Here is a 20,047-nt window from a genome sequence, read left to right on the forward strand (position 1 = left end):
TGTTACCTGCACCTTTCTCGCACGGTGATTGTACCTATTTCCTATGCCTCCCCACGGGACAGAGTTAGACACCAGGGTCGTTTTTTTAACGTGGAGAAAAGGTACAAAAATAAAAAATTGTCTCAGTCGTGAAGGATTTCTCCTCCACCGAAAGAGAACAAGAAATGGAAGTGCAGCATCTGAAGAACAGATGGTATTTATTTGCTCCCCCACCGAGCAAATTAGGCACAAGGCCGATTTTTAATGTGAGGAGTTAAGGGGAAATGGGGACCAACTCCCCGGGGAGTAGGGGAGTTGGATAGTGACAATTGATATGAAGGGTTTCCCCTACATTGACCAAGGTATTATATGTGGGGTCGCCCCCACATATGGTCCTTGCTTGCAGCATCTGCCGGAACAGATGGTATTTATTTGCTCCCCCACTGAGCAAATTAGGCACAAGGCCAATTTTTAATGTGAGGAGTGAAGGGAGGGGGAAGGGAAAAAGGGGACCAGCTCCCGAGAGGTGGGAAATGGGAGCTGGTTAAAGGTCAGGCATGTGGGGTTGCCCCCACATCTGGTCTTTGCTAGTTATAGCTAGTCATAGCTAGTCATAGCTGCAGTATCTGCCGGAACAGATAGTATTTATTTGCTCCCCCACCGAGCAAATTAGGCACAAGGCCAATTTTTAATGTGAGGAGTGAAGGGAGGGGGAAGGGGAAAAGGGGACCAGCTCCCGAGAGGTGGGAAATGGGAGCTGGTTAAAGGTCAGACATGTGGGGCTGCCCCCACATCTGGTCTTTGCTAGTCATAGCTAGTCATAGCTTGCAGCATCTGCCGGAACAGATACTACACTTTGATCTTGACCAAAAGGCCAAGAAAGTCTACATTGCTTACCATAATTATAAATTTTCTTTAAATTCTCCTTTTCGTTATTTTTTGCATAACTGTTGTTACCTGCACGTTTCTCGCACGGTGATTGTAGTCCATGATTGTTTCCTTTTTCTTAGAATATGAGACACGTGGGTATATTTAACCTGAGACTCTTATCCACATGTTGCAGGAACTGTGTACCTTTATATAAGAAAATATAACAGAAATTAGCAAAGTTATGAAACATAATTATTAAAATAAATAAAAACAATCCGATAATTTCTGGCAGCATATAAATTAGGTAGATTTTTACGCATTTACTCTGACATTATTATTATTATTATTATTATTATTATTATTATTATTATTATTATTATTATTATTTTATCATTATTATTATTATTATCATTATTATTATTATTATTATATCATTATTATTATTATTATTTTATCATTATTATTATTATTATTTTATCATTATTATTATTATTATTATTTTATCATTATTATTTTTATTATTATCATTATTATTATTATTATTATTATTATTTTATCATTATTATTATTATTATTATTATTATTTTATCATTATTATTATTATTATTATTTTATCATTATTATTATTATTATCATTATTATTATTATTATTATTATTATTATTTTATCATTATTATTATTATCATTATTATTATTATTATTATTTTATCATTATTATTATTATTATTATTATTATTTTATCATTATTATTATTATTATTATTATTATTATTATTATTTTATCATTATTATTATTATTATTATTATCATTATTATTATTATTATTATTATTATTTTATCATTATTATTATTTTATCATTATTATTATTATTATTATTATTTTATCATTATTATTATTATTATCATTATTATTATTATTATTATTATTTTATCATTATTATTATTATTATTATTATTATTTTATCATTATTATTATTATTATTATTATTATTATTATTATTATTATTATTATTATTTACTCACTATGGGTAGTCACGCAGGCCATCATCAAGAATTTTTCTTTGTGAACATCCTGAGTCTTCTCTGGAGTCTGGGTGAAAACATGTCAACCCCGAATTTCCAGTACTCTTCAGATCTTTCGACAATATTCGCAGATTAATTCGCGTTATTGCAACAGCCGTTTACTATTGATTTCTCGTTGGCAGCGACTGTTAATCTTCATAAAAATATGAGTGGCAATAAGCCCCCGCAAGATGCCAATCCTCTTTGAACTCATCCAGCGGAACCTGACTATTGCTTTCACTCCTCGGTTTTTCCATCCTCCTCGACCGTCTTTGATATGGTGCCTGTAAGTGACAATCTCCCTTTTTTGTTTGGATGTGAGTGGGTGGTTGGCGGGTTAACTTACAATTATAGTTTTATTTATTATTATTATTATTATTATTATTATTATTATTATTATTATTATTATTATTATTGGTAGTAGTAGTAGTAGTAGTAGTAGTAGTAGTAGTAGTAGTAGTAGTAGTAGTAGAAGAATTTAATAGTTCAAGTAAGGTTAAGTCATCGGATATCCCGAGTTAATTCAGTTTCTCGGGCAACGCCGAAACACGACTCGGCTAGTTAATTATATGTCTACTCTGCTGCTTCTGCTTTTGTTTTGATTTTTATAACACATTGTAACTCACACTTTTAGTTCTCAAAAATACAATACCGACTCTGCACACTCGTTACTAACATCCCCCACTCTTTAAATTTGGCAGAATATTTCTAATTGAACAAGTCGCCCATTGGCAGAAATCTCAAAAGTCAAGTCGGTCAATAATACTTTATACCGTAGCAGATTTCATCCTCGTTCAGAAAACGTGTTTGTTTTCGCATCGATTTTCTTTTGCTTCGTTCTGTATGAATTCGTCGCTGGCAATGTCTTGGCTTCATCCTTCTTTTTATTCTAATGACATTGTGTAGCGTATGCTGCATCCACTGCTTTGTTTTGTGTTATCATTTTTTTTTTTGATGCCTTAGCTTCAGTCTTGAATTGTGGATGCACTAAATGCTGAGGGTCCAATTTAAGTTTTTATAAACTTTTGAGTGATTTATTTGCAAGGAAAAAATGAAAATCGAAACTAATATAAGTAGTGGTTACGATTTTCACTTTTTAGATACGAGAAAGTATTTCAATAACAAAAAAGAATGCATTAAGAAAAATGATTCATAGCAATAGATGAAGAGGCATATTTACAAGTAGATATTTATAATGAAACATGTAGGAATTTTATTTCGATAACAAAAAAGAATGCATTAGGAAATACATATATATATACTAGCAAAAGTACCCGTCGTTGACTGGGTTTAAAAACAACCTACAGAAAATGGACTCTGATTTATTAAAGTATGATAGGTTATGTAAAGGAAGGGCTGTAAATTTGGGTTGAATTTGGGGGTATCAAAACCAAAGCAAAATATGATGAAAGTAAAACTGAAATAGATAAACCCCATAATTTATTATGCCATACCTGTTCACACTGAAACACTTATCCAAATATTTTGTGGATCTATATTAAAAAAACTTGTTAAACTTTGTGACATATTTCCATTCTATGGAGGTCAGGCGCGAAGGATCACCTCATAATTTTATTATACCATATTTCTTCAAACTGAAGCATAATTATCAAAGTATACTTACGCAGATAGATATGAAAAGTCTTTATTAAAGTCTGTGCCTATTTCCATTCTATGGAAGCCAGGCACGAACGCAGACCCAACAATTTTATCATACCATCCCTATTTAAGTTAAAACATTCTTATCAAGATATTCTTATGCACCTCTATATCAAAAACACATGTAAACGTTTTTTTTTTATTTAAAATTTTTTATTTGCATACTTTGTGGACCAGGCGCGAACGCAGACCCCACAATTTTAATGAACCACCGTTCTGTCAGATCAAACATACCCATTCCTGTGTCTCGATACATCTATCACTATATGTAATTAGTTTTTTTTAAATAGTTAACCATATAGGTGACTATTCGTGACCACACACACACACACACACATTCAGCTTTATAGTATATATATATATATATATATATATATATATATATATATATATATATATATATATATATATATATATATATATATATATGGAATTTAATTTGTTAAACCTAAGGTGTTTTTATTAATATTTTGCGTAATATTTTTTTCTTTTAATTTTCATTAATATTTTGTGTAAATAATTTTTGCTTTTTGTTTTGACCTAAATACGAAATTCCCCCAATTTAAAATAAAACTTTATTGCATACCGTTTTTCTAAAGTGCATTTCTTAAATCTACCGTATGTAACAATCGATCCTTAGTATGATATATTCCGATTACTGCTCTAGCTGTTCATTTGCGCCTGAAATCATAAAAAATGGCCAGTCATCTCATAAGATATAACGCAATACCATACTGAATTTTCTAAGGGTCTATATCACTTTTACATGCCTGTACAAAAAAGTCTGGAAACTTATTGAACTCTATAAAATTTAAGAGTTTTTTTTTTACACTTTTATTCTTATTACTTTGATTTCTATTTTCTTTTATCAACATTTTTTCTACCATATAATTTTACTCCAAGAAAAAAAAAAGAAACACACATGTTTCTTTGATGAGTTATTTTGTTAATTAAGCGATAATATTAATAATCCTTGGGCGTTCTAATAGAAAATAGAGCGAGAGAAATAAAGTGGAAACGGATATAACGCTGCCTTGCGGCAATGAACTAGCAGGACCTGTGGAAATTCAACAGCAGATTAATTCTTATGTAATATATTGATGTTGGATGTTGGCATCCTGCAGATGTTTAGCGTAAATGGAGACGCTCTGATATTATTGTAGCTTTTTTGTTAAAACTGCAAAAGTATTTATCTAATCTAGTCCCGTCCGGCGTAGCCCGGTCGTAAAATACGCTTAAATATGATTTTTTCAATTCTTGCAGATTTCGTATATATTATTTTAGCGTTGATGTTCTATTGATTTTTATATATTATAAAGTTGCAATTTCAAAAATAAAAAAATATATATTCATATGGTTTGGAAGCATCAGCTTGAATCGAAATCGAAGTCAAAACTTATGAATATATATATATATATATATATATATATATATATATATATATATATATATATATATATATATAACTTGAGTTCTATCAGCTATAATCGAAACTGAAACCAAAACTTATGAAGAATTCTTGTTAAAATTATTTATTACCAGAAATGGATTCCATAACAATCAAACGACAGTCACTCAGATGTAAGCGTGACGCACAAAATAAATAGCAAACACGCTATCCTATTAATATATTGCAATAGAAAAATGCGAACATGAAAAATAATATGGGTAAGCTTAAACATGGAAAAGTAAAGGACTAGTTGTTAAAACTGGAAAAGAAACGGACAAGATATTCTAATAAAAAATATAATAAACTTATAACTTAAAATATTGTAGCATTAAGAATTGATTATGTAATGTTAAATTAGATTTTAAAAAAGAATTTTAATGCTGCAATATTTGAAGTTATAAATGCATTATAATTTTTGCTAGAATATCTTGTCCTTTTCTTTTCCAGTTTTAATAACAAGTCCTTTACTTTTCCATGTTTAAGCTTAACCATATAGCTTTTCATGCTCACATTTTTGTATCGTAATCCAGTATTTTTCCAGGCTTCCAATAAATTCACTTGTTCTTTGTTTAATTTCAGTTGTGTCTTTTTGTCCCCATAAACATAACATACACATATGTAATAAGAATGTACGCTACTCGTCTCTTCAATAAAATTACCCCAATTATCTCCCTTTTATCCCTTTATTCTGTCTAATTAAATTATTACTTCTCTTTTCGCGACAGCAGTGAATTGGTAACAACACTAGTCGCTGAAGCGACGTGGTTGCTAGTGAAACCAGTCATAAAAACCGTCGCTCACCTCCTTATGTTTTTTTTACGATTTTGAACACCAGTAAATTCATCATAACTTTTGTTTTACTGAACGAAAATTGAATTGTTTTTTCACAATATAACTTAACAGGTGATCTATAGACTGTAATAATTGTTAGAAATTTGGTCGAAAAGTGAGTGAGCAGTGAAGCTTTAAAGCAGTTCTAAATGACTAAACCTGCCACGTAACCATATATTCAAACACTAGTTTGTTTTAATGATTGATTTATTATAATTTAGTTACCAAAACAATGGGAGGACCTAGACACTAATGACTGATCTGGATCTGACGTCAGATTATTGAACTAACAAAGAAAAGATATATTTATTCAGGGGATACTTGGATGTCTTCAAGTTCAACATAAACAAATTCCTGATGAACTGCCCCCTTAAGTAAGACACTTTATCAAATCTCCATTACTAACGATTACTACGATATTATCCCATTGATTACTGTACACGCAATAACACTTATTCTCGTGTGGCCTCCGGGCCTTGATAAGTGGTGACTTCCATGTAAACGACAAAAAAGGGATCACACCAGACATTTGAGTAGTCTGTTAGTTAGACACGTTGAGGTGAGAGCCGTCCATAAGAGGGGGTTAGTTTTCTTAGTTGGGAAGGGTTCGGCTGATGAATTTGAGATGTAATGACGACAACGTGTCCCTTAAACCTTCGAGTCGTGGGGTCGCTGCATTATTTCATGCAGCGTGCCTTGGGCTAGAATAATTTGGGGTCCTAATCCCTCCCCAGGCTCCGGCATAATACACGGTATAATCACGGTGACATACCAGTTCGCGTTATATCGCCGAAGTTAAGGCACGTTGAACCTGGCCAATAGTAAAATGGGAGACTATTTGGTAATGCCAGGTGCTTTATGTGCTCGAAGCAGGGAAGATGTACTAACAAGAGGAAACCAGATATGCACTCAACGAAACAGAAGCTTATAATCATGCAAATAAATGTTATGTGTGAATGTCTTTATGAGTTTCTTCGAAAGACAAGTGTCTTCAATTTCAAGACAGTATCTCAATGAAATATCCAAGAAGGTATGTGTCGTTTGTCTGATTTTGAGGATAAAGGTTAATGTACCTATTTACAATGTCCCCCACGGGGCAGAGTTAGACACCAGGGTCGTTTTTTAACGTGGAGAAAAGGTACAAAAATAAAAATTGTCTCAATCGTGAAGGATTTCTCCTCCACTGAAAGAGAACGAGAAATGGAAGTGCAGCATCTGAAGAACAGATGCTACACTTTGATCTTGGCAAAAAAAGGTTAATGTAATGTAGTTATTAGAACAGTAGCAAAGTAATCGGTTATGGCAGAAATTTGGTATGATTAGATTATTTAATTCAATGAGAATTTGTTTACGTTAGACTTGAAGACGACAATATTGTAGTTAGCTGAAAAGCAAATCAGCGGAAAAGACTTGCACAGGCAGGCAGTGCGAGGAAAAAAGTGTATATATATTATTTAATTGGAATTCATTATTGAAATGAGTATTATTTATTAATTTTATTTATCGCGGACTATTATCCTCATTGCTTTCTTAGTTCTTTCATGACGTTTCGGCCCACTATTCCGCTAGCCTTTGTCAGGTCGTAACGTGGTGAGACGACAACAACTACAGAAGGCAGTAATTGCAGTGGATGCAGTCAGGAGATTCAGAGTTTCTATCCTACCGCGGTTACTACCTAACGAAGGCCAGAGGAGCAGTTGGCCGAAACGTCGTGAAACAACTAAGAAAAATATGAGGATAATAGTCCGAAATAAATAAAAAGTTAATGAAAGAAGATTTGTTTAAAGAAAGAGGTTTTAAAAGAAAAGTATTATACACACTTTTTTAAGTCTCATATTTACGCCCAGGTAACACCGAGTAACCATGCTAGTAATTACTATTCCATTTTACTATTCAGCCTTTAATATCTCATAGCTACCTTCTTCATACAACATTAAAGCATGCGACCTGTCTACAGAATTTGCATTTCTTTAGTTTGAAATCCATGCAAGTTAAGTCTCAGTTTTGAATACCTTATCTTCCACAAGACAAGCATCACTCAGCAGAAATATCGCCAACATTTTTTTTTTTTTTTTTTGCTAGAAAAATAAATCATGACGTATTCTGATTAATTCCCTTTTCACACTAAACAAGAACGAATATAAAAAGAAAACAACTAAGCAGCCTCTCCGTTGCCCGCAGATATGATGCGGAAAATGTCATCACACACAATGGTTAGCTTGGCGCTTTACGTCAACTGCTCTGTCTCGCGGCGATCATTTATTTAAATGGGAAGATATTCCGTCGATATTAACTCGGGAGCCAATAACTAGATGTTGCAATTGTCACTGAATTGCGTTGAACAAAATATCAATAAAATGTGTGATCAGTTTATGATCTATATATATATATATATATATATATATATATATATATATATATATATATATATATATATATATATATATATAAAAGTGAAAGTGTTTGGGTGTGCGTGTGTGCGTGTGTGCGTGTGTCTGTGTACATTTCTCTACGCAATAACTCTGTCAATTTTAAGTCTACAGATTCGAAATTTCATATACAGGGTACTGAGATTTGGGAAACTGATGTGATTGGTTTTTGGACAGAAAGTTGGACAGAATTTTGGACAGAAATTTGGCGATTAAGGGGTCACAACGATTTGACCTTTGAGAACTCTACCAAACTCCTCCTACAATTTTGGGTCTAAACACGTGAAATTTTAGATATAGATTTCTTGGACATGGATCTAACTTAATAACTTTATTTGAGCCATAAATAATAAATTTTAAGGGGTTATAATAGAGGTCAAAGTTAAAAAAATGACCGTTTTTTGTTTTGTTTTGCTCAGCATATACCTCAAAACACCCGGGCAATGCCGGGCACCCATGCTAGTATATAATTAATTCAGATCGGGGCTGACGGTAACTAAGTCATTAACGAGACAAAAGAAAATTCAAGAAAATCGTCGAACGCAGCATTTTTTTTTTTTTTTTACTGTTTATTCACTCCAAACAAGGCAAATAACCATTTAGTCATGATTTGGGACCAGATTTGCAGAGATTCTATTAGGGAGTTGAGCAGCTAGAATATTTGCATGCCAGTACAGTTAGGGAAACATTCTAAAGTGCATCAGTCTGAGGAAAAATGCTATTCGAGTAGAAGGTTTTACATCATTTATGGGATCTCTATAGTGTAGGGGTGGGATTTTGCTGCTTGTCAAGTCTGTCTAGGGTATTGTCGTCGATGGGGTATTAATGCTTTGGGATCGTCAGAGCACTTGCCATTGAAATACATGTAAAACACGCACAAGGATGCCACATTCCGGCGATAGGACAGAGGCTGAAGTTTAATTGGTAGTGCAGATCTTATCATGTTAGCGACTCTTTTCTGAACCCTATCTTGATTCATTAAGGCATTTTTTGAAGAGCTTGGAGTGAGCCAGAGCAACATCAGTAGAGCATTTATTTAGTAGTATGCCTTCGATGTGTCTGGATATTTTATGGCATCGCTAACAAGGAAAGGGGTGATTTTCAACTCATCAGGTGTGGCTACTGTCCGCAAAAGGGAAATTTGGTAGGGGTGGCCCGCTGGATTTGAGGTGTACTATGAGACAAAACTTTAGCTATAATGTTATTATGGATGATAACGACTACCAATTGTCAAAATTTCAGCTTTTCACAGTTGTTATTTCTAACAAATATTAGGGTTTAAAGTTTTGTCCCTTAGTTTTGGACGCTGCTGTATATATATATATATATATTTTTATTATTATTACTATTATTGTTATTATTATTATTATTACCGTTTTATCTACTTAGTTACACATGTTTCGGTTACCGAATCGTATCAACGATCCAGTAACTTCATCAGACTTTACAGAAATGATTATTATGATTAGGAAAAACGATATTAGAAGAAGGGAAAAAGGAGGGAAAATAATTTAAATTCTAATTCAACAACAGTCAAGTTTTAAGATATAAGAAACATTGAAAGATGATAAGAGGCGAGGGGAAGTTTAAAATATTCAATCAGACACGGATAGGAATAGGTGAAGGGAGAGAGAGAGAGAAAGAGTGGAAAAGGAGGGCGTAAGATGGGTAAAACTTTGAAAGTGGAGGTAGGGAAGAGAAAGAGTGGGATAAAAAATAAAAGGAGAAGGAGAGACACGAGCAGTTAAGAATGTAGCGCTAACTTGTGGACTACCGCGGTTAGTCATTGGATACATATCATATGAAGTTTGACACGTTACAGATCTATGCGGTTTGGGAGAGAGTCTTGTTTGCAATAACTAAGATGCGTCCACTCAAAGCAAGCTTAGTTACATCCAACTTAATTGCATTTATCCATTTAAATGCATTGACTATAAAAGATCTCAAAGAAATTAAGTAAATTAAAAATTGTAAGATATGAATTGAATTAATATAAAGGATATGAAACTATGAAAATATGCATATCGAAGGATATAAATAACATAATAATAATAATAATAATAATAATAATAATAATAATAATAATAATAATAATAATAATAATGGTACAAAATAATAGTAATGATAGCAAAGGGTATGGAATAAGATTTGCTAAGTAATTTTATAAATGCAGTGGGTATAGGATAGAATGATAGAATAGAAGAATTGATGGAAGGCATATTTATTTTTAGAAGGAAAAAAGATATAAAAGTCAATTACACAGATTACCACGTATTTGTCAATCAGTACACAGCTCCAACTGTTGACCAACTCCATAATTTTTAAACAGATCTCATGGACCTTACTAACAAAATATCCTTTTAGCACAGAAAAAAAACTCATTCCAGCACCACTTAGACAAACTCGTCAAAAACATTAACACCTCTAAATTATTGAAATTTTTACAAGATCCATAAACAAAAGTACCTAATATTACTTAACGAAAACATTATCACAAACTGTAGGAAATAAGATACAGATCTGGTTAAGGACATTAATTTAGACAGCAAAAATATTACTCAACATTTAGTAACAGACTCGGAAAATTTCAAAAAAAAAAGAGGCTTACATTCATATTAAGTACCATAAATCCAATTTGGAAACAAGACTTGAAACTAGACTTATAAACCCCCACTAAGCATGAAATAGGAAGAATAAGTAAAATAATACTAGAAAGAATTAATTTACAAATTAAAACCACATATGAATTAAACCAAAGCATTACCACCAATGACACCATTAAATGGTTGAATAATATCCAAAAATAAAAAGAAGGCTGCTTTCATCCAATTCGATATTGAAAGCTACTAGCCATTCATATCAAAAGAACTGTTTAATGAAGTCTTAGATTTCGCCTCTCTACTTTCTGACCTACAACCATCTGATATAAACATTATTAAAAAGATATAGGAAAACAGTCTTAATCAGCCAAGACACCCAATGGACTAGGAAGGATAATCTGGAACATTTGACTTCCCGATTGGCTCTTTAGACTCAGCGTAAGCAACTGATTGGTTTTTTAATAGTTGGTTTTTTAATAGTGTAAAATCTCACCAAAACTATAAATAATAAAAACATAGGAATATATAAAGACGATGGGCTTATCGTAGTAGAAAATTCAAATGGCCCTAAATGTGAGAAAATTAAAAAAAACTTCAATATGCAAATAAATAGAATAGGCCGAAAAGTAGATATTAAATCTAACGTAAAAACTGTCAACTTTCTCGACATAACTCTCACCCTTTAAAAAACTCATATAAGTCATACACCAAGGACAATACGTACCCACTCTATATACACCCATTATCAAACCACCCAAAGCATGTCATTAGACACATCCCTAAATCTGTTGAAAAAAGACTTAACACCAATTCTTTTAAACTTGAAATATTCAACAAACATAAACCATTCTATGAAAATGCCCTTAATGAAAATTGGAAACTCATATACCATCATTAATTATATTGAACCTAATTGTTCAAATACTATAAACAAGAAAAATAGATCAAGAAAAGTCATTTGGTTTACCCCTCCCCCTTTCAATATAATGGTCGAAATCAAACTGGGCAAAAAATTCTTTCAAGTAATAAACACCCATTTCCCACCCAATCACACACTGCAAAAATATTTAATAAAAATACAATTAAACTTAGCTACAGCTAAATAATCAAGAAACATAATTGGAAGATACTTAACGAAGACAAAAATACAAATAGCATTAACAATAATAATTGTAATTGCTCTAACAAATCAGAATGCCCTCTTAATCAACAATGTCTACTAGCAGAAATAGTAGAAATTAAATCTGCTAAATCATACACCCATTACAACCATATGCCACATGCAACTAATTATTGTAAACCTAAATCCTCTTACCCTTTCTTGCTATACCGTATCTTATCTTACACTTTCGCCCTAAGTCCTCTAAATCTAGCAAAATAACCTGTATCTCCAATATTACCAATTTAAACCCCACGTAAATTTTATCTACCACACAATTATCTAGTAATTTGTGTCTATTCTTCTTTTTAGTTAAAATTACCCACCAAACCCAATTTATCCCACACACAATTTCCCCAGTTTTGGGGGAAAACCATTGTACATGTAACTATATAGGTTTGTACCTGCATATTTGGGTACATGTAAGTATATGTATGGCTGTATAATAATACAATGTCTTATATAAATATGTATATATTTTAATATGTAGATGTCTTCATATAAATGTGGGCCAGTAAATGGTTTATAATGTGTATAAAATCAAATACCTCAACCTAGAATCGTAATTAAAGTCTTTAATCTACGTAATAGTACCCTAGACCCCTACCCAAACTCTATAATTATACCTAGGATCATTATTCCACCCAACTGTTGATCATATAATCGTTTTTAAACCACGTCCCCTTTCTAGTTGTTAAGAATATAGCCTAATATCCTCTTTAATATTTTAAAATTAATTATGTAACCAATTCACCTATTTATTTCTTCGATAACCCTAACCTAACCCTAACCCTAACATCTAATATTTTCTTTGTTCATTTTACTTTTTGCATTTTTTTTAGATCAGGACTTAATCTTAAATTTTTTTTACACAGGCATCACCACATTATCAAGGCCAAAAGGCCACTCGAGGATAAGGGTTAAAGAGTGTACAGTAGAAATTGGAAAATATAGTAATCATTAGTAATGAACAGTCGGTAAATTTGTTAACTTATATGAAACGGCTCATCAAGAACTTGTTTGCGTTATACTTGAAGACAACCATATTGTACTTAGCCGGAAAGCAGGAAAACAGAAGACAATTCCACAGGCGTGCAAGCTTTGTTCATGGAATCTACGTTTAGGTTTAGGCACATATAAAGAGTGGGGGGAATTATTGATAGTGTTTTCAGCTAGACGAGTGTTTCTTGTGAAAGTTTGGCGAGGGGGGGTGCATAGACTGAAGCTCAGTCGAACACTTTCCCTGAAAATAACGATACATCAGAGACAAACTCGCAACATCTCTTCTGTGAGATAGAGGTTGCAGGGAAGAGAAAATGACATCTCCTACGAGGCTACGAAGTCTATTTTGAACTCTATCAAGGCAGGACAAGTCCTTTCTAGCAGCTCCTGCCTATATCTTTCAGATGAATGTGTTTCTCGCATGTAATAACTGCATCAATCAAATATGAATTCAATTATACTGAATATAATACCGATGTTAGTATCACACCTACTAAAGTGTGTCAAACTTTAAATTAATATAAATTTTAGAAACATAATCTTATTACACAAATATATTGTTTATTCCAAAGACTAAAATTGTGGACATTTATAATCCACATATAAAAGTGTTCTCCTCGGTCAATACGCGAAACTGTATCTAACAAGTTCTTTCTAGCAGGTCCTGCCCAGATTTGGCAACAGTATTCCATCCTTGGACGTACCTGGCTCTTATATAGATACGATTTGATGTACGTGTTCCATTTAAGATCTGGAGTAATTGTCAAGCCCAGAAGCTTGTTAAAACTTGAGGCCTCCTGAAGACGAGAGCCATTCATTTCAATTGATGCCAGATGTGGATCAGAATGTTGATGATGTAAAGAGATAAACGTGGATTCCATGAACAAAGCTTCTTTCTTAGAACTGCACGCCTGTGGAACTCTGTTCCGTCTGCCTGCTTCCCACCGGACTACAACTTGGATGTGTTCAAGTCCAATGTTAACAAATTCCTAATGAACCGCCCCCTTAAGTAAACACTTCATCAAATCTCCACACTAACGAAATGTACTTGCAATAACCCTTATCCCTGAGTGGCTTCCGGGCCTTGATAAGTGGTGATCACTGTGTAAAAAAAAAAAAAAACTACCCGTCGCAACACTGCTTTAACCATCAGCTTGTTTACAAACAAATTAATAGTGGGCTTCGTTTAATAGCTTAAATACGCTTGGTTTTAGATGCATTAAAAGTAACCAGCCACTCCTTTCCCCATTTCTCCAATTTCTTAACAAATAGGACTTAATCTCAATTTCTTAATAAATAGGACTTACTCTTAATTTCTTAATAAATAGGAAATTGTCAAGTGTTTAGAGAAAGTGAAATCTGCAAGAATATTTGTTTTCGTTTTAAACGGCAATATTGAAAATGCAAACAAAGACGAAACTACACGGTGGTCGTTAGAAAAGCGGGAACTTTGAAGGTCAGCTTAGATCATGAATCAAATGCGTGATTGCTATTTTTTGATTGGTGCCGTATGAGTTTTGTAAAAATAAATCGTTGTTTGACGCTGCAGTGAAGTGCACGGACGACATTTTGAGTATCTATGAGGATAATATAACATTTGTTTTTGAAAAACTTTGTAAAATTATTCTTTGTAAAAATAAATCGTTGTTTGACAAAATTCCCGATTTTCTGGCGACCACCCTATATTTTCATTTTCATATTGGCTAAATAACATCTCATATTTTCTGGTTCATTTAAAATTTTTTGCACCTTTCTACATCGGGATTTAATCTATTATAATATATAAATACGAAAATACCGAGTGTTAAGATAGAGTGAAAACGGCAAGAATATTCGTTTTCATTTTAAACAGCAATATTTCAAGTGTAAACAAAGACGAAACTATTTTCAATTTCATATTTGCTAAATAACATCTCATATGTTCTGTCCATTTCATCTTTCTACATCAGGACTTAATATATTATAATATATAAATAGGAAATGCTGAGTGTTTATATATATATATATATATATATATATATATATATATATATATATATATATATATATATATATGTGTGTGTGTGTGTGTGTGTGTGTGAGTGTGTGTGTGTGTGTGTTATCTATATACATAAAAGCGAAAATGTGTGTATGTATGTATGTTAGTTTTTTGTGTATGTTCGAGGAAGGCATTTTTCCGAGAAGCTATCGGTCGACTCACTTCTTAAAACTTTTTATATCACGTCTAAATGATAATATCTACGATTTAACGACGGGGGTCGCCTGTCTATTTAATTTGCCCAACTTTGAAAAGATAAATATTCCACATATTCTGATCGCCGCATATTGGTTTCACTTTTCAGTATAAAAACAGCGAAACCGGATTCGAACCGGATGTAAACGGCACCGTCAACTATCCCGCAGTAAAACGATTTGACCTCATTAAAAACTGGGGAATAGCGTGATGTTAGACATTAACTTTTTACTCGCTCTTACATTGACTGTCGCTGTAGCGCAGGTGTTCAGGCTTAGCGTGTGGGCTTCAAGACGCCGGGTTCGAGCCGACTTGTTACGAAACCCCCTCCCTTATTCCCCCCATCTTTTAAATCGCTGTTTTTTTATCGTTTTTTTTTATATTTAAACAGGGTTTAGTTTCCTTTTTGTTCTTCTCCCCCCCCCAAACGCACACACCTACAAGCACCCGGGCAACGCCTGTTACCCCCCGCTAGTAATATATAAATAGGAAATACTGAGTGTTCAGAGAGAGAGAGAGAGAGAGAGAGAGAAAGAGAGAGAGTGAAATATGCTTGAATATTTGTTTTCGGTTCATGAAATTTGTTCGTCTGCCCAAGGAATAGCACTAAATAAATATAAATTATCGATCGACAATTTTCATGATTTTAATGCTTTATATTTGGTAAATTTCTAGATGAACACGTTCTGTTATTCTTCTCACCATCTTTATGATTTTCAAAGTAATTATTTTAGACAAATACTTGTGAATACATTTAGAAATTTTCCGCAAATAATTTTTGTTTGAGTATTTTCGAGTACAAATGTAATATAAAATGATATCTCATTTCCGGAGCATTCTAACTTTTTAAGGAAACTAATTAATCTTTTTACCAGTAACCCTAAGTCTGAGTGGCAAGAACATGAAATGATATGTAATAGCCTAAAAAAAGGTAGAACATGAATGATTTATCTTATTTATAAATTTTAAAATTACCTGACGAAAATGGGAAACACTACGTGCGAATGAAAACATCAACATTGTACAGCAATCAACGAGTATACAATAATTCCTAGTACTTGACGAAACCAAGCAAAACCGAACAAACTGGTAAAGTATTTCAGATTTTTGAGAAGTCTGTTCATAACCGAATAATAGAAACCAAGAAAATAATGAAACTGAAAAATTTGAAAGACTTTGTAAAGCAGATATAGGAAAGGATTACTGATAATACTTACTTATATAAACGAGGATGTTTAAGACATAAATATTGACTATAGATTTCCTCAATTGTATCAAATGGCCCTAAAATAATGGCACAGGTGACCTTGCGCATGTGAATGATATTCCTATGCATTCTCTTGTAGAGTTAAAGTGAGTACTCCATGAGGAAACACAAACCACAACACCAAATGAAAGACACTAATCGCAAAATTACACCAACATACCGTCACAACAGAAAACAAATCATGCACACTCACATTTAAATGCTCTATCTGTGAATCATAGAAATACTATTAGATAAGTTACACCTTCTACTGTTATGGCCACCAGACACAATAAATTTGTAAGAGGCTGAAAAGACAGTACTTCACATTTTATATAACTTTCTTGCATGGGTAATTGGTTTGGACAGTTTAATCATTGTAATTTCACATGCCTATCTTAGCAGTAGCCAAATACCGTCGTCTAGGTGGTCGAGTTTCAATCCTAGCTGGAGGTAGTTGCTAGTCAAGCCGCGCTGAAGAGCTGTGTTACAGCGAAGCAGCCTGTGGATGACTAATTCGTATTGTAATAAATACTCGTAGTGCTAAACATACATTCCTCGTTGTTGGGATCGTAAGAAATTCGAGCCAAACCAACCAAACAAACAACAACAACAATAACAAAAAGACATTAAAGTAATTACATCTAGATGACCGAGAACGCCCGCCGTCCAATGGTGACTTCTCCATCGCACTTAACGGCGCGCCGTAATGTCTGCGAATATAAGAAAACAAAAATAACACAGCGGACCATGTTATGCAAATATTAAATTAGCATAGAACCAACAAATAACATACAAGCATTTGGCGTGATCTATTAATTTCTCCTATTTTTTCATGTCAGATCGAGTTGGCTATTTCTGTATCTTTTTTTCAACTGACTTTAGATACGAATGGCTTAACGCAAGTTCAAGTTGATTTGCATGGATCATAGTCTAAAAGATAGGATTTTATGGATGGCGGTTTTATATCTCATATTTTCAAATTATGACAGGTGCTCGACGGAGCAACAAGAATTAGCTTCCATCCCCATCTGCAAAACATTCTCCCGCCGCGCACCTTACATCAAACGGAAAGTCCATAAACAGTTTGTTACCAAGAACATCCTACTTGTATATATATTTTACATAATTGTAAATATTTTATTTTCTTCGAATTCTCACACGTCCCTCCTTTTTTTTAAATTATTTTTCTCTCCCTCGCTAAAATTTACATGCACACACCATTAAGTCTTTGCTCTTATATGATATGTTATTTACTTTTGTTGCATAGTTCAACAATTAACTCCTGATGAGTTTGTTGACGAAAGGGGCCCCTCGCGTTTTGCCGGCTATTTTCTTTAAAGCAATTTATTTTGTATCGTCATACACTTTTTCCCAGCCGAGGATCGAACCTACAACCGTGGCATTGACAGTCGGCAGCTCTTACGACTTAGTGCTGCAAATATTTCTCCTTGAGTGTGTATTAAATCCACACAGGATGGAATACTGTTGCCATATCTGGGCAGGAGCTGCTAAAATCAGCCTATCCTGCCTTGACAGAGTACAAAATAGACTTCGTCGCTTAGTGGGGGATGCCCTTTTCTCTACCCTGCAACCTCTCTCCCACAGAAGAGACGTTGCGAGCCTATCCTTGTTTTATCGTTATTTCCATGGCAGGTGCTCGTCTGAACTCCAATCTCTAGTCCCCCCTCGCCAATCTTTCACGAAAAACACCCGTCTAGCCGAATACACTGTGAAAAATTTCCCCCACTCTATATCTGTGCCTAAATCAAAACGTGGATTCCATGAACAAAGCTTCTTTCTTAGAACTGCACGCCTGTGGAACTCTGTTCCGTCTGCCTGCCTCCCACCGGACTACAACTTGGATGTCTTCAAGTCCAATGTTAACAAATTCCTAATGAACCGCCCCCTTAAGTAAACACTTCATCAAATCTCCACACTAACGAAATGTACTTGCAATAACTCTTATCCCTGAGTGGCTTCCGGGCCTTGATAAGTAGTAATCACTGTGTAAAAAAAAAAAACCCTACCCGTCGCAACACTGCTTTAACCATCAGCTTGTTTACAAACAAATTAATAGTGGGCTTCGTTTAATAGCTTAAATACGCGTCGGGTGAAAATATATTTACAAAGTGCTTAACCCAAAGAGGGGAGCTTTAATTAAGATATATATATGTATGTATGTGTGTGTGTGTGTGTGTGTGTGTGTGTGTGTGTGTGTGTGTGTGTGTGTGTGTGTGTGTGTGTGTGTGTGATTGTTAAGATGGATGAAATCCGATGATATGAAAAAAAATTGGAGGTGGAAGGATCCGAAGGCTTAACGTCTCGCCCGATTTATGCGTGCTTTTTCACGAGAGGGTTGGAAGATTTGGGGCTATATATAATGATGGGGGGGAGCAGCGTGTTTTCTTTATGTAAATTAGATGCTTATATACATATCTATATTTTATGATTAGAGAAAATAATAAATTAGAGTAAACTAGATTAGTGATTTGAAAGATTGCGTCTAGGAATGAAAGTAATAAAATAAATAAATTGAACAAATGAGACGAGAAAATTAATTGGGCTAAAATATCATAGAGATTTAAAAGATTGCGTCTGGAAATATAACCGTGAAATATATATATATATATATATATATATATATATATATATATATATATATGTATATATATATATATATATATATATATATATATATATCAAGTTTAACCCGTGTTTAAATTGTTTTCTTTAATAATTATTTTCGACAGATAGGGAGCACCGTGGAAAAACCCTTTTCTTTGTTTAATTATATTTTTGGAATGGGAGATAATAGTAGACTAAATTAAACGTCGTGTAGATTTGTTATGCATGTTTTTACGGAAAGTCGCTTTGTTAAAATTAAAATGGTGGTCGTTCTCCATAATGTAACAAAATAAAGCGTTGATAGTTTGATGTTTTTTAATATCTCTTTTGTGTTCATATATTCTTTTATTTAAATTACGTTGAGTTTCTCCTAAATATATTTTTCCACAATCAAGGCAGGGTATAGAATATATTGCGGTTTACGCTAGATTACTCTAATTTATATATAATTTTCTCTAATCATAAAATGTATATATGTATATAGGCATCTAATTTACATAAAGAAAACATGCTGCTCTTTCCACCCCCATAATTATATATCGCCCCAAATCTTCCGATCTTCTCGTCAATGACCATCCCTTTTGAGAAAGCTCGCATAAATCGGGAGAAACGTTGAGCGTTCAGGTCCGTCCACGTCTAATCTAGTTTTCATATATATATATATATATATATATATATATATATATATATATATATATATATATATATATATATATGTATATATATATATATACATATATATATTATATATATATATACATATTTATATATATATATATATATATACACTAACTGTACCCTGCCACGCGTTGCTGTGGCTCAATTTGGTGTAATGGAAAAATCTAATCAAAAGAGAAAATGCATGTTTCTTATATTGTTAGTACAGCAATTCACTCCAAA

The 20,047-nt window shown here is 33.2% G+C and overlaps 1 pseudogene; it reads right to left on the reverse strand.

Annotated features, from left to right (window-relative positions):
* Nucleotides 1–700: 700 nt before the first annotated feature.
* On the reverse strand, nt 701–865 carry LOC145248521 (U2 spliceosomal RNA; annotated as a pseudogene).
* Nucleotides 866–20,047: the final 19,182 nt, after the last annotated feature.

This window comes from Euprymna scolopes, chromosome 26 (genome assembly GCF_053919585.1).
Source record: "Euprymna scolopes isolate OS-2025 chromosome 26, ASM5391958v1, whole genome shotgun sequence".
NCBI classification, from domain to species: Eukaryota; Metazoa; Mollusca; class Cephalopoda; order Sepiida; family Sepiolidae; genus Euprymna; species Euprymna scolopes.